We start from the raw sequence: 6,000 nt of genomic DNA, 5'->3' as shown, positions 1-6,000 counted from the left end.
AGGGTTGCAAATCATACACCAAAATCGAGAATAGTTGCATTTCCAACAAAAGTTTTAAGTGACACATTTTCATGGTTCTCTTAACATTTCCTAAAAAAATCTCTGAAAATGGTAAAAAATCTAAATTTAAAAAAAGTCAGGACAAAGGATGTTTGCGCTTAAAAGGGGTCAAATTGCCCCTTTAGTCGCACAACGGCAACATTGCTCGTGTGAAGCCTTGGGTCACGGCAAAACGAGAGAGAGAAAGCTTGAGTACGACGCTCCGACTTATCCAGCTTAAGAGCTCGCTGAAGTTAGGAGCGTTTGCTAGCCAGTAGTTGCGGCTGCAAGTGCGGTCCCCACAGGCGGAGCATAGGTACGATTGAGGATATGCACTTGTAATGTACGGGCCATCTGTGGAAAGATGGTGCCTATCTAATCGATGGATGTTGCCCAGAAATAAAGACTTAAGTACGTCCAGGCAATGCGATGGATGGGACACGGTTGCGTAGCGTGTGGGATTCATTATGACCTTGGGACGGCGGCTAAAGTTAGTGTGAATTATTTAGTTCACCCTCATCAGTGAAATGCTTAACACAATCAACATTAGAGATAAACTAAATATCATCACTCTAATTTTTGTGCATCCTCGATGGTCTCTACGCCCTGTGAGCGCTTGTACTGCTAAGCTGTTAGAATTGTGCCAGGGCGGGCAATGAAAGCATATTTGGTCATACTGTCGAAAACTTCAGCCCACACGAGCACACCTCCGACAGCGAAAAGAGGCCAATCGACCAGGGAAAGAAGCAAGAACCAAACTAATTACGTCGTAATAGATGGAAGAAACGCTGCCAGTTTTCTTTACGTGCGTTCTATCCGAAGAGCGAGCATCAATGCGGATCACTACTTTGTTTCAGCCAAGGTCCGCATACGCCTCTGCGTACGCCAAGCAGCGCGAAAAAAGTTGAACTCTTAAACGTGCTTAAACAAACAACTGTTCATCACTCGGATATAAGTGAGCAGTGGGATGTGCTCTCCCAATCTTTTCGCACCACTTCAGAAGAGGTGGCTACTGCTACCCACGTAAATAGTAAAAGCGTGAAAACCCACCTTGAAGCCAATAGTAACGCGAGCGACTGTTAAGCAAGAAAGGGGAAAGAAGATACATCTATTCAAGAGAAGGAACCGAGAAGGGAAGAGGGGGTGTCAGTAAGGAACATGAATTTTTGGTAGACAGAAAATAAGACAGCAATCGAATGGCACAAGGCTGGGGCTTGTTACTCCATAGATAAAGTTGGAAATACGTATATATGTCTAAATTTTGGATCTCCGAAAATCTATGATGACTATGTACATAGGATAATATTGAGCATATTCTGCAGATCTGCCCAAATTTAGAAGAACCTCTCCGCGCCGTTATAGGGTAAACGCGGTTTTAGAAAAGGCGAATCCCTTTGATGTTGGAAAGTGCAATAAGAGCTGGCCATATTTGCATATGCAGGTGGCAGTGCCATCATTGTCTTTAACATCAGGGCCAATAGCACAGCTTAGAGAGGGAGACAAAAGAGGTTAGTCTTGCGCTGATCGAGAACAATATAGGATACAGGGTGAATAGCTGAGCCCCCTCTAGACGAGAAAAAACTACGCATTATTCAATTCCATTCCATTTCTATTCTGCATTAGATCTATGGTCCTATTCGTGTTAGCGAAAAGTATCGAGCTTCATATCAATATCGGCATAGCCGGTCGCTTAAATATATATATTGCCCTCGCTTGGATAAGCCATGCGCATGGATGATGACGCCCCGGTGAAAAGATCCTTGAAGTCGGTCCCAGCAAAATAAAGGCCGCCCTCGAACTCAATAAAAAAAAGGGCAGAAGCAGTTGTCTATTCTTGGGATAAACAACTGGCGTAACTTAACAAGAAGATGAAACCTATGTAGTATTGCCTAATGTGTAGCCAAATGCTAATAGGTAATTAAGGAAAATATTAATAAAGTTTCGGAGAATTAGACAACGTGTTTTATAAAATGCATGGTAAACATTATACAAGAGTGGTCCCTCACAAATACATGAATATATGCATATATATAATATATATCGTGACCTGAATATAGAAAGGCTTATCTAACATTTGTGTTTCTTTAAAACGTCTTCTACAACTTTGTAAAAATCAAAGCTCTTCAGGTGTGATTTTTATCAATTTCACTGGTTTCTAGTAAACACAGAAATAAGTTTTTGATGATATGATTGCTTTTAAATTCGATTAAGTCTTTAGTGAGTAATCTAGAAACTTTTTATAAAGCTAAATCATGAATAAAAATGAGTTAGCTTCTTTCTGTAGTTAATAACTCAGCGATATACTGCTTATTTATTCGTTCAACATTTTGTCAACCGAAACCACCCCAGAAAGGTCACTAATCTCACTTATGACGTTTTCGTTTCTACAATATATGTTGCCTTTTCATTGCCCGGTTCTTAGTGTTTGTGCTTAGAGGGCAATGAGAAGGTAACATTTTGCGGTAGAAACGAAAACGCAAAAATTGGGGGTGTGGAAAGTATTTCGTTTATGCACTAATTCACACAACTTCATAACATGTTTAGCACTTTGGCAAGAGTACTAGTATACATGCATACAAAGTACACTTGTATGTATGTATATTAGGGTGCCCCAGAAATTTTTTCTGCTAAACTCGATACGCATACGCTCTATTTTTTTCCCTTTGGCGTAAATGTATGTATACCTCGTGCCAAATTATAAGCGCACCACATATTGACAAATTTTGAAAATTTGTCTCTTTGTTATTTAATTTTAGGTATTTTTTTATAAAAATATATTCTATTCTTTAACAAAGACTGAAAAGTTCCAAGTTTAAGTCTATGCGCAATATTAAAAAAAAAAAACAATTCAACCAACTTTCGTAAAAATGTCCAGCCTTTTAATTAGGTTTATTATTCAGCCAACACTCTTAACACTCTGTGGTTAGTAACCCCACAGAATAAGCCAATAACTTCACCGAAGCGCACAACTCCAAACCCACCCACCCAGGCTGGCGAACCGCTTACCTTCTGTTTAAAGACTGGAAGGAGTTTCACAGATTTCCTGTGCTAAAGATGGCTCGAAATTGCTACGGCATAAAATTAATTACTTGTGCTTGAAAGTAAACGTCTACCTCCCTGAACTTGCTCACAATTTTTAATAAAGAGCTGAGCCTCAACAAGGCAATTGGCGGCCGGTTCAGACAAGCTTCAGACTTTCAATCCACTTTTACCAACTCTCCTCTTGTGAAAGTCGTCATCGGAGTTCAACCAACTACCACAGCGGACGAAGAGTTTCAGCGGCGTCAAGCAACCCGCGTAACTCTGGCGCAATTAAAGCCTGAATACTGTAACAGGCTAAACTTTTACTTATTCAGACTCTAAATCACAAGTACCCAATATATGAATATATGTCCGATGCCAACCATCTCCTCAATTGTTCCATTAAACCCACCCGGCTAACAGCCCTTTCCTTTTGGCCCGATCCCAATAAACAGCACGTTCTCTGGGCCTACTGTTAGTTAAACTTGACAACAACGGTTGGTAGACTAGCCGATTTAGGAAGGGACACAGATAACACATACGATAGGAATGAAGAAGGTAGGATCCGCAAGCCCCGATGGGTGTGAAATATACCGCATTCGTATAATTACAATTACAAGTGAGATAATCCGATAGAATAGCTCGTTTCAAACTTGTTGTAGCACGAGATAATGCACTAAAGTAGGGAGTTTAGTTTCCAAGAACGAAAGCTTAAATATATTAGCGACATATCGCAAACCGCCTTCAAAAGAGTAACTCAAAATTTGGCAAATTTGAGATTATACGCTAAAAATGTACGCAGAGCTTTTATTTAACTTTCAGCAAAAGCTGAGGCAAATTTTTGTTATAATTTGTTAAAAAACCTTTGGTAAAGTCGCCCTCTCCATATGATTATAATGTGCTAAGAGATAGTTTTTCGCATTTTCTGACAAACGTATTATTTTGAGTTTTGACTCTTTTGAAGATGGTGTGCGATATGTTGAAACTAAAAAACCGTATTGGAAATTCGATATGCATTAGACTGGTGAAACAAAACGACTTTTTTTGAAAATCCTCTGTTAAATATTTGGAGCAGTGAAAAAAGACGCCTGTCAAAAGAAATGTTCCGATATTGCTTTTTAGAGGTCGCTCAACGCAAATTACTATTTTCTTTATACATACATAAATAACACAGGTAAAAATTTTTTAATTTTGAAATTTTAAACCTCGGTTTTAAGTCGACGACTCAGAATGAGCGATATGTATTTTTGAAAAAAAAAAAAAATTGCCAAAAATCAACGGTAAGTCTAATGGCGTTTCCTTTTCTCGAAAAAAATGCCACCTTCTTATATGGCAGTGTTGTCGGAGTATAATTAAATGGGCGACAAAACTGCAAATATTTGTAAGAAATATAATTAAAAAGCTCGACATTTTTGCCCAAGTTTATTGAACTTTTTTTCTTTAAATATTGTAAAATATTTTAAACTTGCATTAATACCGTTATCCTTAAAGAATGAACTGTGTTTTTATAAAGAAAATTAAAAAATGATTAAATTTACAAGATCAATTTTGTAGTATTTAAGGTCGATCTCTCAAGCAAGTTTTAAAATATATCTACCCTTCAAACATAAATTTCGTTCTGAATAAAAGTCGAAAATTTGAAAAAAAACATTAACTATTTTTTGTGTGCACGTCAGATTTTAACCTTTAATAACTGCTGGAGGAGCGGTATTACGGAAAACTCGTATGAGGCTTTATTTTACAAAAAATATATGCCGCTTATTTCGATACGTTGACTGAGAAGCGAGTTATAACACTTTAAAAATAAAAAAAATTAAAATATTTCACTGTTCCCGATATATTATTATTAAAAATTAAAAACTTTTTTGAACCAGTCTAATTTCTCGCAAAAAAATTCTCGCGAAAAATGCTCTCCTAAAGTTCTGGTACACCTTAATGTACATATCTACGTACATACGTACTAAATACAGATGTTAACTTTTGCTCATAACATATTCACGTATGTAAATAAACGCAAAATTGTGACTGGAGGGGCGCTCCATTCACTTGTACAATTGAGCGCTGAAGTCACGCGATTGTATTTGTACAGCTCAGAGATTATTAAACGCGCATACATATGTATGTATGTATGTATGGTATGTTCATATGAAGGCAAATAGGTACTCACTTCTTGTCTATAATATTTACTATACGATGTTTTTTTTGCATTTAACATGAAATTTGTTTGCTCTTTTTGTTTAATTTCATTGTATTTTTTGTTTTTTTAAATTTGACTTTTGCTTCATTTAACAAAATAAATATTTACTATCTATAAAACGGCGTGTGTAATTAAAAATTAAACAGGCAGAAGTTCACAATTAATTATTTACTGTAAACTGTGTTAGAATGGAAGCTGTATACATACATTTGAATGCATGTTTGTATGTCTGTAGATATATATACATATGAGTTCAGTACACTAGACTGTGTCAAATAAACCGACAACTTTTTTCTTTCGGTCTCATATGAAAATTTCGTTGTCCGTTACAGAAAACCAGGTGTGGCAAAACTTCCGCCCCCTTTCTTTTTGTTTTTTAGTAAGAATTTTTAATGAAAAATACCTTTGCGCTACTTTTTTGTTTTTAAATAAAGAACTAAAAATAATAAAAAGAAACAAAGTACCTCGAAGGCAATTCAATTTAAGTATAAATATTGCCAAAAAACAACGGTAAGGTCTACTTACTTCAAAGTTGCACTTGTTATACTAGAATTGAATGGACTACAACGACGTTTGTTTTTATTTTTTATATACGTAATTGTTTATTGAAAAGAAGTTGGAGAAACATTTTTTTTTTCATCAAAAATTCTTAGTTTTGCGTGCACTAATTGAATAATGGGGATAGGGGGCTGAAATTTTTCCACAATTATTTTTTTGTGACCGAAAGCGAAATTTTCATGTGA

This window comes from Rhagoletis zephyria, unplaced genomic scaffold (genome assembly GCF_001687245.7).
Source record: "Rhagoletis zephyria isolate East Lansing unplaced genomic scaffold, Rhagoletis_zephyria_1.1 Rzeph_scaffold_05467, whole genome shotgun sequence".
Classification (NCBI taxonomy): domain Eukaryota; kingdom Metazoa; phylum Arthropoda; class Insecta; order Diptera; family Tephritidae; genus Rhagoletis; species Rhagoletis zephyria.
The sequence above is the reverse complement of the archived record's forward strand: the minus strand, read 5'-3'. Positions refer to the sequence as shown.